Source organism: Columba livia, chromosome W (assembly GCF_036013475.1).
Source record: "Columba livia isolate bColLiv1 breed racing homer chromosome W, bColLiv1.pat.W.v2, whole genome shotgun sequence".
Classification (NCBI taxonomy): domain Eukaryota; kingdom Metazoa; phylum Chordata; class Aves; order Columbiformes; family Columbidae; genus Columba; species Columba livia.
The window spans coordinates 13,527,854-13,553,925 of NC_088641.1; the positions used below are offsets into that span (position 1 = coordinate 13,527,854).

General features: G+C 41.6%; 1 protein-coding gene across 12 annotated transcripts in view; it reads left to right on the plus strand.

The window, feature by feature from the left end:
* Positions 1-26,072, plus strand: part of LOC135577129 (guanine nucleotide-binding protein G(q) subunit alpha-like) — a 149,921-nt gene that overhangs the window by 9,091 nt on the left and 114,758 nt on the right. For 6 of the 12 annotated variants that reach the window (XM_065044878.1, XM_065044875.1, XM_065044877.1 and 3 more), the window contains exon 2: positions 18,376-18,476. The exons of the other annotated variants lie outside the window; for them this stretch is intronic. The gene's annotated coding sequence lies outside the window, so the exon portion shown is untranslated. The remainder of the gene's footprint in view (positions 1-18,375; positions 18,477-26,072) is intronic. 12 annotated transcript variants of the gene reach the window in all.

The following is a 26,072-nucleotide window of genomic DNA, read 5'->3' on the forward strand; positions in this document are numbered from 1 at the left end:
ACTGCATTGAATGTCATTGTCCTGTTCTAATCTATTATGAAAATTAAGCCAAGTATCTTTTTTATTATTGTAATTCTAGAAAGTGAGAACTCTAACATATGCACCAAAGCGTATTACAAAGGCATAGTAATAGTTCAGCTAGCATAACTTGGCTGTAATGTTTAAGTGCTTTGGACCAAATTTAGTCCTCTGCTGAATTTGGTTTTCATCTCCTGTATTTTTCAAATTCTTCTGGATTTCATTACTACTGAATATTTTGTAAAACCTTATGACTGTTCTCCAAAGCGTAAAGTTGTTCATATCCATCTGTTTGCTGTTGTAAAAACATTTATTCTTATAGTACAAAATAGAGGTGTTTTTAGTGTCTTATATTGGTGTGTACAGTATTCTGCTTGCTTGTGTTTTAAGCATGTATGTACATATTTGTTAAGTATTAAGAGCCATGTGCTCTAGCTTTCTGTGTATATCATTTTGACTTTCATCAGTGGAAGTTTTGCCTGGTCTCAGAAAGCAACGTTTGAGCCTAAATGTTAGATTGTAGCCATAAACCTTCATTACTATGCCTGTACGCTGTATATACTTATGTGTTATTTTTCTCATCAGGAAAGTATCATGAGTATCTAAGAAAATAATTAGCAATATCTTGCTAGCTATGTCTATATATCTATAAGCTTTAGCAAAATTAAGTTTTGGAGGGCTTGGCAGCATGTTTACTATTTTGTATCGTGCTTGCAGGTATTGACACACATGCAAAACATGGCTCTTAAGGCAAAGGTGTTCTTCTTGTTTGAAATAGCAGATGAGTCAGTGAAGCAAGGTGTCAAATATATTTGAGTATCCTTTCATTCTCTGTACGTTACCAAAGGAAACAGGTGCACAGTAAATAATTTGAACTTAGCATGAATTGCAGCTAGTCTTAACTGGAAAACTTGTGTGTGTTGTTTTGTCATGTTGTTGTTTTTTTTTTTTTTCCTCCCTCCAATCCTACAGGATATATATATACACACCTGTGTTAGCTGAATGAAAGATTCATGTGCAGAACTCAGTGAATTAGCAAAGACTTAAAAAAAAAAAAAAAACCCACAAAAAAAAACAAACAAACAAACAAAAAAAAAAACAAAAAAAAAAACACACTTGAAGAGGAAGTGGCCCCATCAAGCCAACAATGACTTTTCCTTCCCTGCTGTAATCTGAAATACCTGTGCAATTAGACAGTCTCCTCTACTTATATAAGTAGGTAAACAGATACTATGTGTGTTTCAGTTCTATGTACACAATTTAAAAATGCTGATATTGGAGAGTATATTCTAATTGGCTATTTTCTTTGCTCCTCATTAAAACAGAAAACTTAATTATTTTGAAAGAACATTGCAGCCTTTTCTTATCTTGTATTGATCCATACTTATACTCCCACTGAACATTTGAAAATAATTTTAGGTAGCTACAACAGTATGTATTTATGATTAGAAAACAAACATACTTATCTTGATGATGTGTGTTGAAACTAGATTGGTAAGTATCTCTTACTTTGGAGAAAATGTTTCAAAGGTTATCTAATTTGATTCTGAATGACAAACACTGATATATTCTATTATATGTAAACATATACATCCATAGATAAAAATAATTTGTTTTGAGGAAAACATGAATCATCATCTTGAAATCAATGTAATATCATGGTTTCACATTTGCTGGAAAAGAGCATATTAACTTTTTTAATGCATGATAAAACAATATTTTATTTTCAGCCCTTATAAAGGATTTTCTTGTGCCTTGGTTTATTTGTTTATTTTGATTTTCCTTCTTTAGAAGTTAGCTATTGTAATTAATGGAAATTAGCTTAGAACCTCAAGTCAAAGAATTCTGACTAACTTAATTTTGGACTCCCAAATTTGTGCTTTCCATTAAAAACAATATTCAATTCATACAAGAGGAAAATATATATGCTGAACAGAGGAATCTCTTGAGAAGGGACTTTTGGGTATACATAGTTCAGAAATAATTGTGTATTTTTAGCTAATTCAAATTATTTTTGTTCGTTTATAAAGGCAATGGCAATTTCATAAAAGACAGCATTTATTTTTAAATAGAATCATAGAATAATTATTTTGGTTGGAAGAGACCCTTAAAATAATCAAGTCCAACCATAACCTAAATCTAGCATTAAACCATGTGCCTAAGAGCCTCATCTGTCTTTTAAACACCTCCAGGGATGGTGATTCAACCACTTCCCTAGGCAGCCTGTTGCAGTGCTGAACCTTCCCTGGTGCAATTTGAGGCCATTTCCTCTCGTCCTTGTTACTTGGGAGAAGAGACCAACACTCTCTGTGCTACAGCCTCTTTTCAAGTAGAGCAAGGAGGTCTCCCCTCAGCCTCCTTTTCTCCAGGCTAAACAGCCCCAGTTCCTTCAGCCACTCCAGACCCCTCACCATCCTCATTGCCCTCCTCTGAACTTTCTCCGGCACCTCAATGTCTTTCCTTTAACGAGCGTCCCAAAACTGAACACAGAATTCAAGGTTGGGCCTTGCCAGTACCGAGTACAGTGGCACAATCACTTCCCTAGTCCTGCTGGCCACACTATTCTTGATACGAGCCAGGATCCTGATGGCCTTTTTGGCCACCTGGGCACACTGCTGGCTCATGTTCAGCTGGCTGTCAATCAACACCCCCAGGTCCTTTTTCTGCCAGGCAGCTTTCCAGCCACTCTTCTCTGAACCTGTAGGGTTGCACGGGGTTGTTGTGACCCAAGTGCAGGACCCAGCACTTGGCCTTGTTGATCCTCATACAGCTACCCTCATCCCAACTATCCAGCCTGTCCAAATCCCTCTAGGATGGAGTTAATTTTTCTCATAGCAGCCTGTATGGTGCCATGGTTTGGATTTGTGACTAAAACAGTGTTGATATGGCCAGTGTTTTGGCCATTGCTGAGCAGTGCTTTCACAATGTCAAGACTTTTTTTTTTTTTTCCCTCCACTCTGCTCCACCCAAGTGAATAAGTGTGTATGGGGGTAGGAAGTTTGGAGGGGAAACAGCACAACAATTCTGTAACATATGATGTCATGCTCAGTAATAAAAGCTCTGGGAAAGGAGGAAGGGATGAAAATGTTCATGGTTATGGCATTTGTCTTTCCAAAGAATCGTTTACATTCTGAGGCCCTGCTTTCCAGGAAGTGGCTGGATATCTGTCTGCTGATGGGAAGTAGTGAATGAATTATTTTTGTTTGCTTACATGTGTGGCTTTTGCTTCACCTATTAACCTGCCTTAATCTTGATCTACAGGTTTTCAGCTTTTGCTCTTCTGATTCTTTTCCTCATCCTGCTGTGGGGGGGAGTGAGGAAGTGACTGGGTGAGGGCTTAGCCAGAGTTAACTGGCCAGAGTTAACCCACTACAGTGCTGAAAAAAAATTAATGACTTATGCATCTTTGGCATGTTCTGAGGTAGGCAGGGTGGGGGGGGAGAGTGAATGTGAATGCCTAAGGATTAATCTTCTACAGTGGCAAGTAGTTGAACTTGTGGCTTGATATTTAAAGGTGTTGAGCATTCACCTGCCATTGGCTTTTAGATGGTTGATATGGGTGTATGAATTCACCTGCATAAAAGCTTTTGTCATATATATGAACCTATAAGAGAAGACTGTGGTGTTTCCCCCCCCCCCCCCCCCCCCCTTCAAATAGGAAATGTATGACCAAGACCATTAATTTTAAGGCAAAAAATGCAGTCTACAGGTAAGAACTCTTAGAGATGGAGGTACTTGCACAGTTCTTGGTATATTATTAAAAAAACCCCAAACTTTCCCCTGTAAAACATTGTTCCTGTTCTTAGCTTGGATTTGCCCAGGATTTTCTTCTAGTCAGTTGTTGTTAGTATATCTTGTCTATTTTGACCTCTGATATTAGATATCTGACCCATGGACACTTAGAAACTGAGACCAAGATACTTATTAATCTTTGCATCTATTGTGAAACTAAATGAGTTGATTTCCTAATGCTAACTGTAGGGTGAATTTTTTAAACTTTTAATCATTCTTATGGTTCTCTTTTTAATCCTTTCCAACATCACTTCTGAATTACAGGCAATGAGAAATGAACACTGAGGCATATATATTCTTTACTACAAGTCTAATACAAAACTAAAATTTCTCTGCTAGTTGAGATGCCAGTGTTGAGATTTGTACAAGGAATACAACAGCCTTTTTAGTCATGGCATCAAATTGTTCATGTTAAGATGACTATCTACCATAACTAAAATATTCTTCAAAATAATTGCTTTTCAGGGTGGGTTCATTCATCATTTGCAGCCTGCTTTCTCTATTCCTGTATAATTAACCTTACATTTAGCTGTACCCAGAAGCAGTTTCTGCCTGTTCCTGGTTTACAGGTTATTCCAATTACTTCACATCATCAAATCCTCTTCTTAATTTACCAGTTCACAGCTTTTGTGTCACCTATAGGTATTGTCAATTAATTTTACATTTTTATTCTATCTTGTGGATAAAGATATTTAAGTTTCTTATCAGGATGGGGGTATCACTGAGATCCTATCAGAAACAGTTGTCTGAGGACTTTCTCTTATGTAATTTAATACTTACTGCTTAAACAACTCTAATGTGTGCTATGTTTGTTTGTGACACCAAATCAGTTGCTTAGCAGAAGTCTAGTTCCTCAAAACTGCTGCATTTATAAACCAAACCATTAGAACTGTTCTAACTGCATAACTCGATTGTAATCTCTCACTCATCCCATTCCCTTTTTTGTTTTTTTTTTTTTTTTTTGGGATATTTCAGGACTTATGAGGCAGGAGGGCTTCTCAGTCAGGTTTTTCTAAAACTCTTTGAGAGGTGTCTTGACCTGCTGAGTAACAAACTTCAGTAACTGCTGTAGTGGAAACACTTTCATTGTCACTTTAAATATGATCTGTGTTTCCGTAAAACCAAACCAAAATTATTTACAAAATATGTGTGCATTTTCTGTGTTAATATGAAAGGCCATATCCATTTAGTAAAGAACCAATGCTGTTTTAAGTGTGATGTGTGTGTATGTGGTTTTTTTTTGTATGAAAATGTGAAGTTTAAAAAACAACAACAAAAACCACAACCCACAAAAAATAAAAAACCCTCCAGAACCCCTGAGTTCTTAATTTGCTTTTCTGTGTTAGAAAATTATAATTTCTGAAATACAGAAATTCCAAGTTCATTTGCTTGAGACTTTTAGCATCAGTTAGGTGGCCCTGAGAGACTATTACCTCCTTTCCTTTTCATTAAAGTTAAATAGTTAAAGAGCTCCATACAGTTGTCTGTCAAATCAGCTGTGAATTGGTCATCTGTCATGGCTCCAGCTTCTATGTCAATTTTTTTTATCTGTTAGAATTTAAACTGAAAATCTTAAAGATCACTGTCAATTTTGAGGCACAGAAATGTTAATTGCTGAACTTCCGCTTGTAAATCATTGCTTCAGTTATATCTCTCTGTTCAAATTTAATCTGTATATTAGCAAATTTTTGGGTTTATCACCTACACATGTAGCATTTTTGTACAGATAGTTGAATTTCCTCTTAATTTGATGCTTTAATTTTATTTTTTTTTTTTTTTTTTTTCCCCTGCTAAATAAGTGCACTATTGTTTTCCCTCTCTTTCTTCCCTTTTAGTAGTGAAATCATACTCTGGCCTCTTTGGCCAGTCTGTCTTTCTGAATGTTGTTCCTTTTAACAATGAGAACTATCCAAACTCTGCAACTGCATCCTCCACATATATCCAGTGACTGTTACACAAAACAAGACTCTATTGTATATTCTTTACTGGTCAAGGAGTTCACCTAAAGGTGTTGTAGTGTGTGTTTTTGTTTGGTGTTGTTTTTTTTGTTCTCTCTCTCCTGGTATGGAACAGGATTGTTGTTTAAATGGAGTGTCAAGCTAATACATGTGGAGTGTTTAGATATTTATGATTTGGAAGAATCAAAATTATTGGTTTCATAGCAAAACTGAAGTATCATCAGTGGATACTCACAGATGACATGTTTACACATTCAATTTTGCTGTTACTGTCTTTGTTAAATATAGTTAAGCAAGTCACAGAATCACAGAATCGACTGGGTTGGAAAAGACCTCAGAGATCATCGAGTCCAACCCTTGGTCCAACTCTAGTCGGTTTACTAGATCATGGCACTAAGTGCCATGTCCAATCTCAGTTTAAAAACCTCCAGGGACGGCGAGTCCAGCACCTCCCTGGGCAGCCATTCCAATGCCTGACCACTCTCTCTGTAAAGAATTTCTTTCTAATATCCAGCCTAAATTTCCCCTGGTAGAGTTTAAGCCCATGCCCCCTTGTCCTATTGCTGACTGCCTGGGAGAAGAGACCAATCCCCACCTGGCTATAACTTCCCTTCAGGTAGTTATAGAGAGTGATGAGGTCACCTCTAAGCCTCCTCTTCTCTAGACTAAACAACCCCAGCTCCCTCAGCCTCTCCTCATAGGTCTTATGTTCAAGTCCCTTCACCAGTTGTGTTGCTCTTGTCTGGACCCGCTCCAGCACTTCAATGTCTTTCCTGAACTGAGGGGCCCAGAACTGAACACAATACTCCAGGTGTGGCCTCCCCAATGCAGAGCACAGGGGAAGGATCACTTCCCTTGTCCTGCTGACCACTCTATTTTTGATACAGGACAGGATACCATTGGCCTTCTTGGCCACCTGGGCACACTGCTGGCTCATGTTGAGCTTCCTGTCAATTAGTACCCCCAGGTCCCTTTCTGTCTGACTGCTCTCCAGCCACTCTGCGCCCAGCCTGGAGCGCTGCAGGGGGTTGTTGTGACCAAAGTGCAGCACCCGGCATTTGGCCTTATTGAACTTCATCCCATTGGAATCAGCCCATTTTTCCATTCTATCCAGATCCCTCTGCAGAGCCCTCCTGCCTTCCAGCAGGTCAACACTCCCTCCCAACTTGGTGTCATCAGCAAATTTGCTGATGATGGTCTCAATCCCCTCATCTAAATCATCAATAAAGATGTTAAACAGGACTGGACCCAACACTGACCCCTGGGGAACACCACTAGTGACTGGCCGCCAGCTGGATGCAGCCCCATTCACCAGCACTCTCTGGGCCCGGCCCTCCAGCCAGTTCTTAACCCAGCGTAGAGTACACTTGTCCAAGCCATGGGCTACCAGCTTTTGCAGGAGTATATTATGGGAGACAGTGTCAAAGGCCTTGCTGAAGTCCAGATAGACCACATCCACGGCTTTCCCCTCATCCACCAGCTGGGTCACCTGATCATAAAAGGAGATCAGGTTGGTCAGACAGGACCTGCCCTTCCTAAACCCATGCTGGCTGGGTCTGATCCCTTGTCCATCCTGAAGGTGCTGTGTGATTCCATTCAGGATGATCTGCTCCATAACCCTGCCAGGCACCGAGGTCAGGCTGACAGGCCTGTAGTTGCCAGGGTCAGCTCTGCAGCCCTTTTTGTGGACTGGGGTAACATTGGCCAATTTCCAATCATATGGGACCTCCCCAGTGAGCCAGGACTGTTGGAAGATGATGGAGAGCGGCTTGGCAAGTTCTTCTGCTAGCTCCCTCATCACCCTAGGATGGATCCCATCTGGTCCCATAGACTTGTGAGGATCCAGATGGCTCAGTAAATCACCAACTATTTCCTCCTGGAATACAAGGGGCCTATTTGGCTTCCTATCTCTGTCAACCACCTCCAGAGATGAGTTGTCCTGAGGGCCACCTGTCTTACTGGTAAAAACTGAGGCAAAGTAGGTATTAAGTACCTCAGCTTTCTCCTCATCTTTGTTAACTATATTTCCTTCAAAGTCCAACAGAGAATGGAGGTTTTCCTTGCCCCTCCTTTTGTTATTAACATATTTGAAGAAGGACTTTTTATTATCCCTGACAGAATTGACCAAGTTAACTTCAAATTGCACTTTTGTTTCCCTGATCTTTTTTCTGCATGATCTAGCTATTTCCATAAATTCTTCATAAGTAGCCAGCCCTTTTTTCCACAGTCAGTAAAGTCTCTTTTTATTTCTGATTTCATTCAAAATCTCCCTGTTTAGCCAAGCCGGTTGTCTTCCCCGCCGGCTAGCCTTTCGGCACACTGGTATAGCCTGTTCCTGTGCACTCAAAACCACCTGCTTGAAGCATGTCCAACCCTCCTGGGCCCCCTTGTTTTTAAGCATTGTTTCCCAGGGTATGCTCTGAACTAGACTTCTGAATAGGCAAAAATCTGCCCTCCGGAAGTCCAGCGTAGAGGTTTTGTTAATGGTTCTCCCTGCATCTCTGAGTATTGAAAATTCTATTATTTCATGGTCGCTATGCCCCAGGCGGCCTCCAACCACTACATCTCCCACCAGCCCTTCTCTGTTTGTAAACAGTAGGTCTAGCGGGGTCTTGCCCCTGGTGGGCTCATTTACCAGCTGATGAAGGAAATTGTCCTCTATACACTCTAGGAACTTCCTAGACTGCCTCTTCTGTGCAGTATTGAGCTCCCAGCAGATATCCGGCAGGTTAAAGTCACCCACAAGAACAAGGGCTGTCGATTTTGAGACATCTGCCAGCTGCTTGTAGAATAATTCATCTCCTTCATCGTCCTGGTTGGGCGGTCTATAACAGACACCCACGAGGATGTCAGCCTTGTTGGACTTCCCCCTGATTCTGGTCCACAGGCACTCAACCTTGTCACTGCTGACCTCAAGTTTAACAGAGTCGAGTGACTCTCTAACATATAAAGCCACCCCTCCACCTCTCCTACCCTGCCTATCTTTTCTGAAGAGCTTGTAGCCACACATAGCAGCACTCCAGTCATATGAGTCATCCCACCATGTTTCTGTGATGGCAACTATGTCATAGCTTTCCTGCTGCACGATGGCTTCCAGCTCCTCTTGTTTGTTGCCCATACTGCGTGCATTAGTGTACATGCACTTCAAGTGGGCTGCTGATTTCCCTCTTAATTCGGGCTTTCCATCCGTAGGCTGATTTTTGGAGAGCCCAGTTTCAATCCCTTCCCCCTTCAAACCTAGTTTAAAGCCCTCCTGATCAGCCCTGCCAACTTATGGGCTATAGTCCTCTTGCTCTCCCTAGAAGGATGAAGCCCATCTGATTTGAGGAGACCAGGTACCACGGAGCTTGGCCCATGGTCAAAAAACCCAAAATTTTGACGGTGACACCAATCCTTAAGCCACCTGTTGATGAGATGGGCTTTTCTGCTCCTCTCTTTATTTAGTTCCTCATCCATCCCAGCTAGCACAGGAACTGAGGCAAATATCACTTGTGCTCCCGTCCCATGAACTGACTGACCCAGTGCTTTAAAGTCCTTTTTAATTATCTTGATACTTCTTCTGTTGATGTCCTCGCTGCCAGCTTGGACTACTAACAGGGGATAGTAGTCTGAGGGCTGAATCAGCTCTGGAAGTCTTCTATTAATGTCCCTCACCCTGGCCCCAGGAAGGCAGCAGACCTCCCTGTGGGATGGGTCTGGGCGACATATAGGGCCCTCTGTTCCCCTCAGAAGAGAGTCGCCGACTACTACCGCTCTTCTTTTTTTCTTCCTCTTACAGCTGCAGTTGTGATTCTTTTTGTTGATGAGGTCCATCCAGAGGGCTCTCCAGGTGGATCTTCTTGGCTGTCCTCTGCCTGATTTTCAGGGTCCAGGGCCTCATATCTATTTGTTAGGGGCACCAAGGGTGGTGATGGGGTTCGAGAGAGGGTTCTTTTACCTCTCCGATCAGGGACCTGTTTCCATTCCCCCCCATCAATTAGATCTGCTGTATCCATCTTATGGCAAGAGGGACAAGGCTTTGCCATCTCCTGTTGCACACCCTTAGGAGTCATAAGAGCCTGACCCCACCAGTCTATTTCTTCTTCACTCTCCCTAATGCTCCTTAGTCTCTCCACCTCTTCCTTAAGCTCTGCCACTAGGCACAGTAAGTCATTCACCTGGTCACATCGTACACAGGTGCCTCCCATACCATTCTCTGATACTAATGCCAGGCACAGACACTCTGCACAGCCAGAAGCCTGGGTGGCTGCATCCTTCTTGGCAGGTAGTGTCTGTGTAGACACACTCTTTGTATTAACGGCAGCAACAGCTTTCCTTTTTCTAGAAACCATTGCTACCCTTAGTTAAATTTGGGACAAGAAAACAAAATGAAACCCCGGACAAACTCACCTACAATAGCTAGTTGTGTCCAGTCTACTTGCCCTGCCACACCCCAGTCTGTGTCACCAGCAACAAGTGAGAGGTCTAACAGCGAGGAGTGACAGAACCTCTGAACCCTACTGCACGAGCAGCCCCAGTCGCTGCTGCAGCACCGTGTGGGTAGTGCTCACCTGCCTCACAAGCACTTCACCTTCCAGCGCCTGGTGGGCAGCAATCAGTCCCTTGATCTATTGTCAGGGACTTGCTTGCATCCAAAGAGTGCACTTCAATGGAATAGCTCTAGGACTTAAATGCCAGTGGAAGAGTCTGGGATACAGTATACCTTCTTTCTCTGATCATAGTCTAGTTTTTGGTCATGGCCAGACTTAATCTTACCAAGGTGAGGATTTGGGCCTGTGTTTCTACATTGTCCTATGTGCCTGTGGTGACCAGCAGGTTGTGCATAGTTTTCAGCTGTGGATGAACACAGCTGAAGTGTGGTTGGGATTTGACTCCTGTTCTTCAGCACTGACACATGCAGCCTGAGCTCCTGTATCCCTTGGAAATTAGTTTCCTTGTCTAATAGAATGTTTAAACCCCTGACTTATTCTGCTTGGTGGGTAGGGATTTTGAGGTTAGTGAGTCCACAGTGAGTGCTCTAGCATCATCTTCCAGATGTGTATGAGCTATGTTGCCAGTTTACCCAGACCTTTAATTAGCATAGCTGGAATCTTACTATGCTGCCCCTCACTTATCAGTTGCTCATGTGCTCAGGGATTTAAAAATATTATTTTGCAGGTACTCCTGGGCACTATGACTGGCTACTTGAAAAAAATCAGTGAAACCCTTAGTTCTGCAGTTTGGAGGGCTTCCAGCAGTAGTAGGCCAGCACACTTCTCAAGGAGTAGCAGCCTCTGTGTTGGTAGCCTGTCATGTGGGGTAGAAAGCAGGACATTGTGTTATTTTGCATTATGGGCTCTATTGGGTAGCCTAGGGCTACATTTCAACTGAGCCCTGAACATCTACAGGATTGAGGCAGAATGTAGTTTCAAGTAGTTGACTGTAAACCAAGGGGCCTTCAGGACTAATCTGGATCATTATCCCCAGTGTGGTCAGCATCATTGTGCAAGGGATTTGGCAAATAATTACAAATAGAGTGGTCACAGCAAGATTGAGACCTTCCAACTCAGGTACACACAGTTTGGCAATGCCCCTAATGCCATATTTAAGTACTGAATGATACTGTGAACATAAGCCCAGGCCAGTACCAACACATCCTGATAAATAACACTTGATCATGATAAAAAAACCCCTCAGCTCTTCTGCCCAGCACTCAGAGGCTGTCTACTCCCAGCAAATTCCATTTGCACACAAAACAAAACCTTTTTTAAGTAACACAAGATAAAAACACTCTCTTCTCTTTTCCTCCCAACACTCTAACATAAGTGTGCTACAAAGTTAGGAGATCTTGCAAAGGCTAAGATTTATCTGTAGGTTTCTTTTTTAATGTAAAACTGCTGCTCAGTGTTCTTATAGTAACTAGGCAATGAACTCCTTGAAGAGTGTCATAGAGGCACCCCAAAACTCAATTTAGGCAGGCAATAAGATCCAAACAGACTTTATTCTAACCAGAACTGTTTAGCAGAGAAACAACTAGAAACAGGATTTATCCAAAAATCATTCAGCACTCTAACAGCATTATAAACCACAGATTCAGATACTAGTTAGGAGTTCAATTACTATTACTACACAGCCAAGTCAGACTCAAGGGAGCCCAAAACATTAAAATGACGATTCAAAATATGCATCTTCCCACTCATACAAAGTGAGGACTCTCAAAGGTATCCCAGAAGATATAATTACTCACCAATAAGGCAAGGTATCTCAATCCTGGAGGAACTTTCCTTAGATGTCATCCCAGTCTAAGGAGAGTCTTTGGCTGCATACCAGCTACTCCAAGGAATACCAACTCAAAGGGGGGGGGGTCTCTTGTGGGCTCCATTTATAAGGTAAATTGAATCTGAACTTGTGGTCATTTATGGTAGTGGTCTAGAAACTTCTTTCTGAGATGTGTCATTGGTCAAGGACCCTGTCTGTCAACCAAGGGGTATGTCCATGACCATAGCAGTCTATTGGTCTAGAAGTTTCTGGTGCTTTCAGGGTGGGGAGGAGTTAACCTGCCACAAAGATGGTTAGACCTCAACAAATAGCAAATAGGTCTCCTTTAGCCTTTAAGTAGTTATGCTTGGCTCCTTGCCATTATTTTCTAAAAAGGGTAACCAGACTTTTTCTTTTTAAATCTCTGTAGTGTTTGTTTTTGGTTTTGTTTCTGTTTGTGTGGGTTTTTTGTGTTGTTGTTTTTTTTTTTGTTGTTGTTTTTTTTTTTTTTTTTTTTTTTATTATTAGTGGTTTTCTCAGCCCTCAATCTGTGGAACTTCTTTGCATCTTGACCTGAAAAAGCAAACAATGACAAGTCATTTCCCAGGCTCTCCTTAGCTGATTCCAATAATGTCTATTAGTGGAGTTGCCTTTTTGATGCTATACTATTTTATTTCTTTCTGAAAATCCATAAATGATAAGGAAAAATCAATTTGAATGCTGCATTATTGTTTTTCTGTCCTTTCCCAGTAGCCTGCCTTAAACGTAGCCTTTATTTGCTATAAAGATTTGTCTTTCAGTCTATCTACAGAATAAATTGTTTAAAAAAAACCCACATGAAATAACTTCCATGTTATTGAGTAGAAGAAATGGAGAAAACCTTGAAGCTTTAGATGTTCACTTTTCCTTCAGACAAGTATAGCGATCCTGTTAGTTTTTTAATATATCTTATCCTGTGATTAAGTATTCTAGAATATCCTAGGTTTCCTTCATTGAGAGGACTGTCATGAGGATGTCTAGAAATTAAGTTTAGATTTGCATTTGAAAATGAAGGTTTTCCTTCTTGCCATTCTCCTTTTTTATTCAATTGCCTTACTAATGAATCCTCCTTTGTTTCCAGTTTGGATAGTTTAATTGAAGAGTTTAAGTCTATAGAAGGCTACTTAAAACCAGGCAGGAAATACTTGTTTCTACTAGCATTTTCTCTTGGAGAAGCAGAGGAAAATTATTCTCCCCATGTCTTTTTCAAGTGGAAGACCTCCCTGACCAATTGATATTACAAAATCAAGTGTTTAATGCTTTCACAATAATTTTCTTTTGGATTTGGGCAGTCCTTTAAGTCTGTCAGCAAGCAAGGTATATTGTTTTTCTAATAATGCAGACTACTGCAAGTCTATATTGTGACAGAAATGTCACAGGAGCGTTTCTTCTTTTGTTAAGCTAACAGAATGTCTGTAATGTATGTGGTGCACCCCAGGGCTCAGTATTGGGGCCAGTTCTGTTTAATCTCTTTATCGATTATCTGGATGAGGGGATCGATTGCACCCTCAGGAAGTTTGCAGATGACACCAAATTGGGTGGGAGTGTTGAGCTGCTGGAGGGTAGGAAGGCCATACAGAGGGATCTGGACCAGCTGGATCATTGGGCTGAGGCCAATTGTATGAGGTTTAACAAGGCCAAGTGCTGGGTCCTGCACTTGGGTCACAACAACCTCAGGCAACACTACAGGCTTGGGGAAGAGTGGCTGGAAAGCTGCCTGGAGGAAAGGGACCTGGGGGTGTTGGCTGAACATGAGCCAGCAGTGTGCCCAGGTGGCCAAAAAGGCCACCAGCATCCTGGCTTGTATCAGGAATAGTGTGGCCAGCAGGACCAGGGAAGTGATTGTGCCACTGTACTCGGTACTGGTGAGGCCGCACCTTGAACACTGTGTTCAGTTTTGGGCCCCTCATCATAAAAAGGACATTGAAATACTAGAGAGAGTGCAGAGGAGGGCAACAAAGCTGGTGAGGGGCTGGAGCACAAGTCTAATGAGGAGCAGTTGAGGGAGCTGGGGCTGTTTAGCCTGGAGAACAGGAGGCTGAGGGGAGACCTTATTTCTGTCTACAACTACCTGAAAGGAGGTTGCAGCATGGAGGGTGTTGGTCTCTTCTCCCAAGTAGCAAGTGATAGGACAAGAGGAAATGGCCTCGAGTTGCGCCAGGGGAGGTTTAGATTGGATATTAGGAAAAAATTCTTCCCGGAAAGGGTTGTCAGGCATTGGATCAGGCTGCCCAGAGAAGTGCTGGAGTCACCATCCCTGGAGGTGTTTCAAACATGTTTAGTCGAGGTTCTTGGTTTAGTGCTAGAGTTAGGATAGGTTATGGTTGGATTCAATGATCCTGAGGGTCTCTTCCAACCAAAATGATTCTATGATTCTAACATGATGACAAAGCACAATGGGTGAAAACTGAGACAAGATTGGATTTGGACCCTGAAAATTAGGTAGCTGAAGTCACAGGACATGGAAATACAAAACATGCACTTGTCAATCACTCTCCAACTTCATGGACCAAGAGAATCTCTTAATTAGAATGATGATAATTTCAAGTAAACAAATCATAGTGTAATCATAGTGTAATTGCATCATGCATTGTTTTCTAAGACTGCCAGTAAAATTCATAATGGTAAATATGAATCGATGCATCTTTTCATGTAAGCAGTCCTTCCTAGCAAAAGCCAAGGCAACATTATTCTTTAATAACATCTCTTTCCCTATATTGAGTTTACATGGCAAGGTGGGGGTAGGGCTGCAGGGCTGTTAGAATTCTGTTAGAATTCAGCAAAAGCTGCCCATGTTGGGCAGAGCCAGTTTCAGCCAACTCCAAGATGGACCCACTGCTGGACAAAGCTGAGACAATCAGTAAAGCTGTTAGTGCCATTGTGATAACATATTTAAGAAAGAGTAAAAAATGCTGTACAACAGCAGCCAGAGAGAAGAGTGAGAAATTATGAGAAACAATCCTGCATACACCAAGGTCAGTGAAGAAGGAGGGGGAGGAGATGCTCCAAGTGCTATAGCTGAGATTCCCCTGCAGCCCATGTTGAAGACCATGGTGAAGCAGGCTGTCCCCCTGCAGCCCATGGAGGTTAACGGTGGAGCAGATATCCATCTGCAGCCTGTGGAGGACCTCATGCCATAGCATGTGTATATCTTAAAAGGAAACTGCAGCCCATGGAGACCCCATGCTGGTGCAAGCTCCTGGCAGGAACTGCAGCCTGTGGAGAGGGACTCACATGGGAGCAGTCTGTTCTTGAAGGAAACAGGCCCATGCTGGAGCAGTTTGTGAAAGAGTGTGTCCTGTGGAACGGATCCCATGCTGGAGCAGGCAAACAGTGTGAGGAAGGAGCAGCAGAGAGAAAGTGTTATGAACTAACTGCAACCCCCATTCCTCAGCAATAAATTAAATTAATTCTACCAGGTTGAGTCTATTTTGCCCATGACAGTAATTGGTAAGTTATCTCCCTGTCCTTAATCTGGAGTTTCTCCCTTTCCTTTCAATTCTCTCCCCTAATCTACTCGGGGGGTGAGAGAGAGTGAGTGAGCAGCTATCATGGTCTTAGTTGCAAGTTGGGGTTAAACCACAGCAAGTGGTTGCTAGAAAATTAGAGTGAACTCTAAATAAATTTGACTTCATTTCTTAGTATGCTATAACAAAGATGAAGTCACTTTTCAGGACAGCATTTAAACATGTTTAATTTTATTAACTACTGAGTTAAGTAGAATTTAGTGAAATGAAAGATGCAAAAATTTGATGTGGAGCTGTCAATATGTAGTAACTATTCACACCATGATAACTTGATTCTTAGACCCTTCCCATTTTAAAAAGCTATTTAGATACTTGGGTTACTAAACAATGTGCAGAAAATTTTCTGAAGTGTCTAATGCTTTTTATTTTTTATTTTTAAAGAATGCCTCTGAAATGATTAAAATCCCTTGCAATATATTATCTTTAAGTTTTCTGCCTTTATGTACATTAATAAAGCCATAGTTTGCAGTAATCTGTTGGGACTACTTAAAGAGCAAGGATGTAAGAATAAAATCCTTGATAAGGTTTCTATGTTCCTGAGGTCATGATCATTTTCCTTATTTTTCCAAGCTGTTCTGTAACTTAATTTTTTGAAGAAGCGTGACTGTATATTTGCTGTACTACTGAAATCGGTAAAATTGGTAATGGGAGGTCATGAAGTGGTTTATTATTATTATTGAAAATGGTCTGAAGCTCTCTCCACTTACATGGTTCAAAGATCTTCAGGGGGAGACTGAACAGCTGGGTGTGGGTTTGTATGAAGGAGTTGTGTCTGAATGGCATGCAGAGTCAATGGAGGTGACACTTCATTCTTTGGTGAATGGTGAAATAAATAACTTACGCTATTTCTATGGATAAACAACGTTTAATCCAATTCCTTGTATTTCTTAAACACGTGTTCATTAGAGCATAAGCAAAACAGCGCTGGGTGCGCGGGGGATTCACCTCCACTCAAAACGCACACCTTTAAACAATAAGAGGTGTGCTTAAATACAGTAAGGTGTTACATATTCATAATGACCCCAGGAACGCCTGTACATATTCATAACCTCTCCCTGCTTCTTATTAAAATGAGTCTCAGATAACCATTTCCACAGTCTCCTCCTTGACCCTCCCTTGTTGCGCCTGCGCAGTGTCACTTGGTGGTTTTGAGGAGGGGTCTTTGGGGGTCTTTGGATGAAGGCTCCTTCAGCTTTGTCACAGTGAACTTTTTACCTTTTTAGCTCATTATGATGAACTGGCTGGAACCTGAGCTGCCAAGTCGATTGAAACCAGACTGGCCCCCCTTTTGCTGTAAATCTTGGCTATCTTGTCTCCTCAAGGTTACAGCTGGTGCTGTAAAACTTCTTATTTCAGCAGTTGATGAGGTTCTGTGTTTTTTCTTAACGCAATTGGTTACATACAGCTCTAAACTAGATATTTATTATGTGGCTTAAAGTGTTAGTTTGTTAGTAGGCCCTTATTATGTGGTTGGTTAACCCTGAAAATGTTAGTTCCCTCTATCAATATAACTTCCTAAACAAGTTTCAGAACTTTTTACATAGAACTTAACCACCTTTTCCTTTTTCCAGGTTCAGAGCCCAAGCCTCATTTGGTTATATCTGTAAACATTAAACATCTTAGCATGAATCACAACTGCATTTCTCACAATGGGGATCTCCAAATTGTAAATTCTGCAAAATGATATCCAAAGCCATATGAGGAGTCTCTTCATCAAAACTCATGAAGCTAGTGGAAGGAGTAGTGTTTATATTAATATTTTTCCTTGTGTTGAAAAATGACAGTTTTCAAAGGGTCTTTTATTATAAAAGATGGAAGGTCTTTGGGGCAACAGTGTTGTTATGCTGTTACTTTTTTATACATCTAAAAAGGCTAGGCTATTTTTTGTAGTCATTATAAGCTATTATCTGTAGTTTCTGTCTATGTCCAGGGCAGGCCCAAGAACAAAGAAAACATTCTTCTGTTGTATTTCTCAGAGCTTTTCACAAGATGTTTTCATATGTTCCAATCCCAATTAAATTATTTTAGGTTAGAAATAGAAAAAAAATGATAAATTGTCGTCTCTAAATCAGATAAAATGGATTTAGAGACTAAAGTTTAGATCAGTTGTATTTCCTCTACGTATTCATGCACATGTGCATTAGAATTGCTGAAGAAGGACTTACAGGCCTGGTGTAATTTTAAATAAGCCAGTTGACAGCTGTTGTGTGTTGTTGTTGACAGCTGTTTGTGTGCCTGGTTGCTGTTGTTTTTTGTTTTGTTTTGTTTTGTTTTTTGTTTTTTTTTTTTTTAATTGAACTGAAATTATAATGCAAAAAATATGAAGAATGTTGACTTGTGTGGATAACATTTGAATAGCTGAAAATGTAAGCTAGAAATTTGGACTTGAACACTTTTCATTTAACTGTTGTGCAAAGGAATGATATAGAAATCAAATGTTTATTTCCTGGAAGTAAAAGTTTCCTTTGGGAAAAAAAAAAAAAAAGAAAAAGACAAGCTACAAGTCCTCCCCCTTCCTTGTGTGAGCTGAAATTGCATTATGATTCTTTGTCAGAATAGGGACTGATTCTCTACCTAAGCATATTCTTAAGTATCTTGTTCCATAACAAATAAAAATGACTAGAAATATATTTGAGTCAGTTCTGCAAAACCAGAAGCAAGTAGAACTAGTGAAAAGTAGAAATATTGAAATGCTTGTAAAACAAAAACCTTAATTAGCCAGTGACTTAAACAAATTTAGAATTTTTCCTCAGATGCAGAGGTAAAGCAGGATTTCTAATGTCAATAACTTACTTTTATTCCAGTGAACAGCTTGTGGACTTCTACTGAACAAAAAGCCACAAAACATTTCAAGAGAGCAGAACTATGAAGAAACTTTGAGAGAAAGGAGATGACTTTTTGAAAGGTACATAAAGCTGTACCTCAGTAGTACAGCTTATTCACTAGAGTTGATGCTGTTTGAATAAAACAGTAGTTGTAACTCAGTGCTTCTAGTTCTTGTGTTTATTAAGACTTCTCATACTGTAAAAGTATCAGTGAGTAGATACTGTTTCTCAAAGGCAACAAAGAACACCACTGTCGCGGTTGAGACAGACAAACGACATGGACCAAGTTCTTTCAAGATGAAAGTAATAGATGCCATTTATTGCTACAAGTGCATTTTTATACAATTCTACCAGTTCATGTGTCTTTTCACTATTGGTTACAAGTTACAGCACTAACATCTCATTGGTTAATTTTCCTATCATCCATGTTATTCTTCTATCCCCTTCTCTCTCACGGGTACATCTCTCCTCTCTCCGGATACTCCTTTACTCCCATCCTTCTCAAGGGTAAATCTTAATATCTCAAGGCTGATCTCTACTCTCATATTTTCTGCCAAGGATTCCACAGACCCGCTGCAGTTTCCCACACACCACTTATCTATAATTTCCATTGTGTTCTGATTGAAATATTATGATTTTTAATGCCTTTTTAGTAGGGAGCAGTTATTTATTGATCTAGTAATTTTTGGTTGATATTTTATGTGTGTGAATTTATGAATTATATAAAAACATTGCAAAAAATTATAAAAACTTTTTGAGGAGGTACTGATTTGGTATATACAAATCTAAATAAATATGTACTTCCAGCATATAACTAGGTGCTAGGTAATTATAAAGAGAAGCAGCAGCATTTCTGGAAGAGAATGTTGGGAGTATTAGAACCACTAGTTTTGATTTGTCTGAAAAGGCTGAAAATAATTTTCTTTTTAGCTACTGAATTAGCTCAGCTGAGCAGGTGGACAGAATGGAGCTGAATTCAAGCTAGCTTGGCTGAATGGGCACTACAGGAGAATGCTGTCCACATAATAATATGATACTCTGTTGTAGTGCTAATAGTTTTGTAGAAGAAATGGAATATTACACTGTGGTTTGGTTTTTTTTTTTTTTGTTTTGTTTTTTTTTTTTTTTTTTCAGAAAAGCAATGCTTTAAATGATGTGGTGTGTTAATACACTATGCTGTTATGAATGCAAATGCAAAATGAAGTGACCAGATGCTTTGGTAAAATCTGGCCATTTGTCCCTGGTATCTTCTAATCTCATGTTCTTAGTGTCCCCTCCCCTTCCCCCAAGGTTTGTTTTATTTATTTATTTATTTATTTATTTATTCATTTTTATGAGCAAATACTGCATCTGAAAATGACATTGCACTTCAGTAATTGTGTAGTTAGCATCAAAATACCTATACCATATAGTGCAAAAAGCTAACAAGGATGTCCTTTCAGAACTTAGCTATTAAATTCATTTTTTCTCTCACTGTCTCTTTGCTTTTTAATAAAAAGAAGGGATTTCTTTGTGTCTGTGTAGAATCTAAATATTATTTTAATTATGAACTTGTTCTTTGATAATATTGCCCTTGACTCGATTTTGTAAACTTGCAGAGTACCAGTGGCAGTGGTATATTTTTATCTATAAAGTTTTCATGATGTGTGTCTGTGTACACACATTAAAATATGCACATAGGTATATCGATATTAAATTATACAAGGAACGTGATTATAACATGAATTTATTTAATGACTTATTATTATTACATATCTTGCTAGATTTGAAATGGTTAAAATTAGATTTGGGGTCTCTCCTGAGACACAATATAGAAGTTACATTGTTCCTGTCCAACTAGAGAGCTGGCTGGCTCTGGTTGATCTGTATGGGAACATGGCCAGCTCCCATGAGGAGTGCTGGTGAAGGGGTGCTGGCAGGGCTTCTCCTCTCTCCTTGCTGGTGGATGAAGTCTGTGAAGGGTCTAGTTCCCTTTGAGAGGGGCCGCTTGGTTCATGTACAGCTCCTTGCAATGGCTGTGAAGATACAGAAATGCAAGAGGACAGCAAAAAATAGAGGGAAATAGCCGTTAAAAAGCACACTCAAGTGAAGGACAACCCACTGTAAGCAGTAGGAAATGTGTCATAACATTTGGAACTGTGCTTCCCTCTGGGTGGATTTATAATGTTGTTGCCCTTGGAACCAGTATAGATTTCTCTGTGTGCACATATGGGTGAGTGAGTGTTGTAAGAGAGAGATAAAACTGTAACTGACCCTATAAATTTAGGACCAAAGTGGAATACAAATTCAAAACCTGAATGCCTGAGGTTATGTGAGAGATGAACATAAAAACTGATTAGTGTTTTCATTGACTTACTACTTTGTTAGAGCTCCTTATTGTGAACTTTCATCTAGTTTGGTCTATGCACACTCACTAGGGGAGAAAGGATCATAGAATCATAGAATAGTTTGGGTTGGAAGGGACCTTCAAAAGTCATCTAGTCCAACCACTGTGCAATGAGCAGGGACATCTTCAACTAGATCAGGTTGTTCAGAGCCCCTTCCAGACTGACCTTGAATGTTTCCAGGGACGTGGCATCTACCACCTCTCTGGGCAACCTGTTCCAGTATTTTACCACCCTCATTGTAAAAAATTTCTTCCTCATGTCTAACCTGAAACTCCTCTCTTCCAGTTTAAAACCATTGCCCCTTATCCTGTCATAACATGCCCTTCTAAAAAGTCTGTCCTCATCCTTCTTACAGGCTCCTTTTAAGTACTGAAAGGCCGCAATAAGGTCTCCCTGTAGCTTCTCTTCTCCAGGCTGAATAACCCCAACTCTCTCAGACTGGCTTCATAGGAGAGGTGTTCCATCAATCTGATAAGTTTTGGTGGCCCTCCTCTGGAACCTCTCCAGCAGGTCCATGTCTTTCCTGTACTGAGGGCTCCAGAGCTGGAGTCAGTACTCCAGATGGGGTCTCACCAGAGCAGAGTGGAGGGGCAGAATCACCTCCCTCGACCTGCTGGCCACGCTCCTTTTGATGCGGCCCAAGATATGATTGGCCTTCAGGGCTGTAAGTGCACATTGCATGCTCATGTCCAAGCTTTCATCCACCAGTACCCCTAAGTCCTCCACAGGGCTACTCTCAGTCCCTTCATTCAACCCTTTGGCAACAAAAGGAGGGCTGAGAATCTCCATCCCCTGATGGATGCGGGGGGAAACAGTGACAGAGAATGAGGAAAAGGCTGAGGTATTAAATGCCTTCTTTTCCTCAGTCTTTAATAGTCAGAAGAGTTGTGCTCCAGGTACCCAGCCCCCTGAGGTAGAATACAGGGATGGGAAGCAGAATGAAGCCCCAGTAATCCAAGGGGAAATGGTTAATGACCTGCTACACCACTTGGACACTCACAAGTCTATGGGGCCAGATGGGATCCACCCAAGGGTGCTGAGGGAGCTGGCAGAGGTGCTCACCAAACCACTTTATCTATCAGCAATCCTGGCTAATTGGGAATGTCCCAGTTGACTGGAAGTTGGCTAATGTGACACCCATCTACAAGAAGGGTCAGAAGGATGATCTGGGGAACTACAGACCTGTCAGTCTGACTGTGCTGGATCAGTCAAGATGGGGTTAATTTCTATGCTGCCAGGACATCCAGGTATTCTATACCATATTGGGTCTCTCTTTTTGGGCTCTTCTTCCAGTTCTGGGGGGCAAGCCAGGAGGCAGGCGGAGCAGCGCGGCTCCTGTGGGACCACGTGGTTGCTTTTCCTTTTGTTTTTTTGGGTGCAGGTTGCGATTCGGTGCAAGGGAGGGGGGAACGGTGGCGGCTTCAGCGCAGCTGCAGCGGCGAGAGAGTGTAAGCGTGAGCTGACGGCTGGGAGGGCACTGACTGCTGCAGTGGCGGGCAGCCACGTGGGGAAGGCACCTACGGCATGGGCCACACTGCCCTGTGTGCCCATGGTCTTTGTAGGTTCCTTTACCATTGTTGTTACTGCTTGTTCGTTCTTCTTTGTTTTCCGCTTGGTGCCCCGTTAAACTGTTTTTTATCCCAATCCACGACTTTTTGCCTTTATTGTTTTGGGATTTTTTATTTTTTTTTTTTTAATTCTTCTGTCTGTCCCATTGGGGACGGGGGAGGGGTGAGTGAGCAGCACGTGGTTCTAGCTGCCAGCTGGAGGGACTGGGGCTAAACTACAACACTGACCTTGGTGCCGCGGAAGGTCATGGAGCAGATCATCCTGAGTAACATCACATGGCACGTACAAGAAAACCATGTGATCAGGCCCAGTCAACATGGGTTTATGAAAGGCAGGTCCTGTTTGACCAACCTGATCTCCTTCTGGGACAATGTGACCCACCTAGTAGAAGAGGGAAAGGCTGTGGATGTTGTGCACTTAGACCAGTAAGACCTTTGACACTGTACCCCACAGCATTCTCCTGGAGAAGCTGGCAGCTCATGGCCTGGATGGGTGTACTCTGTGATGGATAAAGAGCTGTCTGGAGGGCCAGGCCCAAAGAGTTGTGGTGAATAGAGTCAAATCCAGTTGGTGACTGGTCACTAATGGTGTTCCCCAGGGCTCAGTATTTGGGCCAGTTCTATTTAGTCTCTTCATCAATGATCTGGATGAAGGAATTGAGTGCACCGTCAGAGACTTTGTTGATGACATCAAAGTGGGTAGGAGTGTTGAGCTGCTGGAGGGTAGGAAGGCCATACAGAGGGATCTGGACCAGCTGGATCATTGGGCTGAGGCCAATTGTATGAGGTTTAACAAGGCCAAGTGCTGGGTCCTGCACTTGGGTCATATCAACCCCATGCAATGCTACAGGCTCAGGGAACATTGGAAGGAAAACTGCCTGGCAGAAAGGGATCTAGGGGTGTTAATGGACAGCTGGCTGAATATGAGCCAGCAGTGTGCCCAGGTGGCCAAAAAGGCCAGCAGCATCCTGGCTTCTATCAGGAATAGTGTGGCCAGCAGGACTAGGGAAGTGATTGTGCCACTGTACTTGGTGCTGGTGAGGCCACACCTTGAACACTGTGTTCAGTTTTGGGCCCTTCATCATAAGAAGGACATGGAGGTACTAGAGAGAATGCAGAGGAGGGCGATGAAGCTGGTGAGGGGTCTGGAGCACAAGTCTAATGAGGAGCAGTTTTTGAGCTGGGGCTGTTTTTAAGCCTTGAGAAAACGAGTCTGAGGGGAGACCTTATTGCTGTCTACAGTTACCTGAAAGGAGGTTGTAGCATGGAGGGTGTTGGTCTCTTCTCCCAAGTAGCAAGTGATAGGACAAGAGGAAATGGCCTCAAGTTGCACCAGGGGAGGTTTAGGTTGGATATTAGGAAAAAAATTTTCATGGCAAGGGTTGCCAGGCATTGGAACAGGCTGCTCAGGAATGTGGTGGAGTCACCATCCCTGGAGGTGTTTAAAATGTGTTTAGTTGAGGTTCTCAGGGACATGGTTTAGTGCTAGAGTTAGGTTAGGTTGTGGTTGGACTCAATGATCCTGAGGGTCTCTTTCAACCGAAATGATTCAGTGATTCTATTATCCCTCAGCCTGTATTGATACTGGGGGTTGCCCCAACCCAGGTGAAGGACCTTGCACTTGTCCTTGTTGAACCTCATGAGGTTTGTATGGGCCCGCTTCTTGAGCTTGTCCAGGTCCTGTTGGATGGCGTCCTGTCCCTCAGGCGTGTCAACTGCACCACTCCATTTGGTGTAATCCGTAAAGTTGTTGAGGGTGCACTTGATCCCACTGTCTATGTCATTGATGCAGATATTAAACAGTATTGGTCCCAGTATGGACCCCTGAGGGACACCACTTTTCATCCGTGTCCATCTAGACCAGGAGTGTCAAACTCATTTTCACTGGGGGCCACATCAGCCTTGCGGTTGCCTTCAAAGGGCTGAATGTAATTTTAGGATTGTATTAATGTAACTACTCCTTAACAGTTAAGCAAGCTGTTAAGGAGTAGTTACATTTATACAGTATTACCATTATAATCAGCCCTTCAATGGCAACTGTGAAGCTGAACTTATTATTAAATAACCCGAGAAACTGGCATGTCACATACCATCCTCATCCATTGATTATGTTCTGAAAATAACAACAAACACAAAGCAAAATATAAGTATGACAATTCAAATGTTTTTGAATTCAGGTTTTAGGCTTACCTCTTGTTTTCTGGCTGGATGTCTGACACCATTTTCCCGAGGTTAGTGTGTCTACGTCTGGTTTCAGGTGTTGTGCTGTAGTAATTCGTAAAACAGCGTAGAGGTTGTCATTGGTGATGTGTGATCTGTGCTTAGTCTTGTTTAGATTCATTATTGAAAACATGTGTTTGCACAGATAGGTGCTCCCAAACATTTACAGAATACGGGCAGCATCAAGTCGGAGCTGTGGGATCAAAGCAGGGGGCAGTAGTAGATGGTAAAGGTCCTCAATTTTAACATCCTCGAACTTTGCTCTCAGGCCACTATTGCTTTGAATATCAATTAATTCCATTTGAAGGTTATGGGGTGCAATGTCGTCATCAATGGTGAAAGGATTGGCAAAAATGGCAAAGCTTGAGTGCTGTCTTCTAAAGTCTGAGAAGCGCCGATCAAATTCATCAATTAACTGACTCAATTTGGTAGCCAACTGAATGCATGAATAAGCACTGGGGAACTGAGGCTGAGATGCTCTGACAAACAGGCAAGTGGGCAAGATTGTCCTTGTCCACTTGAGACTTCCATAGGTGAAGTTTATGCTGGAAAGCTGTGATCATGTTGGACATCTGCGTGATAACTTGTTTGTGTCCTGGCAGCTTCTGATTCAGTTGCTCAGTTATGTCACATAACATAGCAAAATCACACAGCCAGTTTGGATCTGACAGCTCAGGCAAGGGTTTTCCTTTACTTTGCATGAAAAGTGCAATTTCTTTCCTAAGCTCAAAAAATCATTTCAGGACTGCGTTCCTGCTCAGCCACCTTACTTCTGTATGGTATGGCACGTCTTCATGCTCCAAGTCCATTTCCTGCAAAAACATTTGGAAATAGCGATGATTCAAGCTACATGTCTGAATGAAGTTCACTGTTTTCATGACTGTGGTCATAATATTATCCAGTTCCAGAACCTTTCTACACAGAGCTTCTTGATGGATAATGCAATGATATGTTATCAGATGTGTGTCGTAGTTACTTTTTTGCATTTTCCCCTTCATTAGTCCAACCAAGCCTGTTTTTTCTCCACACATTGGAGGTGTGCCGTCAGTAGTTAGCACCACTAGCTTTTCTCAGGATAGTTTATGATTAGTTATGGACTTCTCCACCACATCAAAAATGTCTTTCCCTGTTGTCATTCCATGCATGGCAATTACATCCAAGAGCTCCTTGGTAACATTTCTTATAGAAATGGATAGATGCAGTGTATCCGTGTTGTCTGTGCTTTCATCAACAGCTAATGAAAAGGCCAGACAACTGTGTACCTGTTCGGCCAGCTGTGTTGTCTGATTTCCTGCTAGTTCCTTAACATGGTTTGCAACTGTATTTCTTGACAAACTGACATTTTTAAGTCTGTATTTGATCGGGGCACACCTACTCACACACCTTCAGCATGCACTGCTTCAAAAATGCACCCTCTGAAAAACACTTTGAAGCTCAAGCAATTTATTCAGCCACAATAAAGCTAGTTTTCACTGCTGCAACATTTTTGGCTATAGCTCTG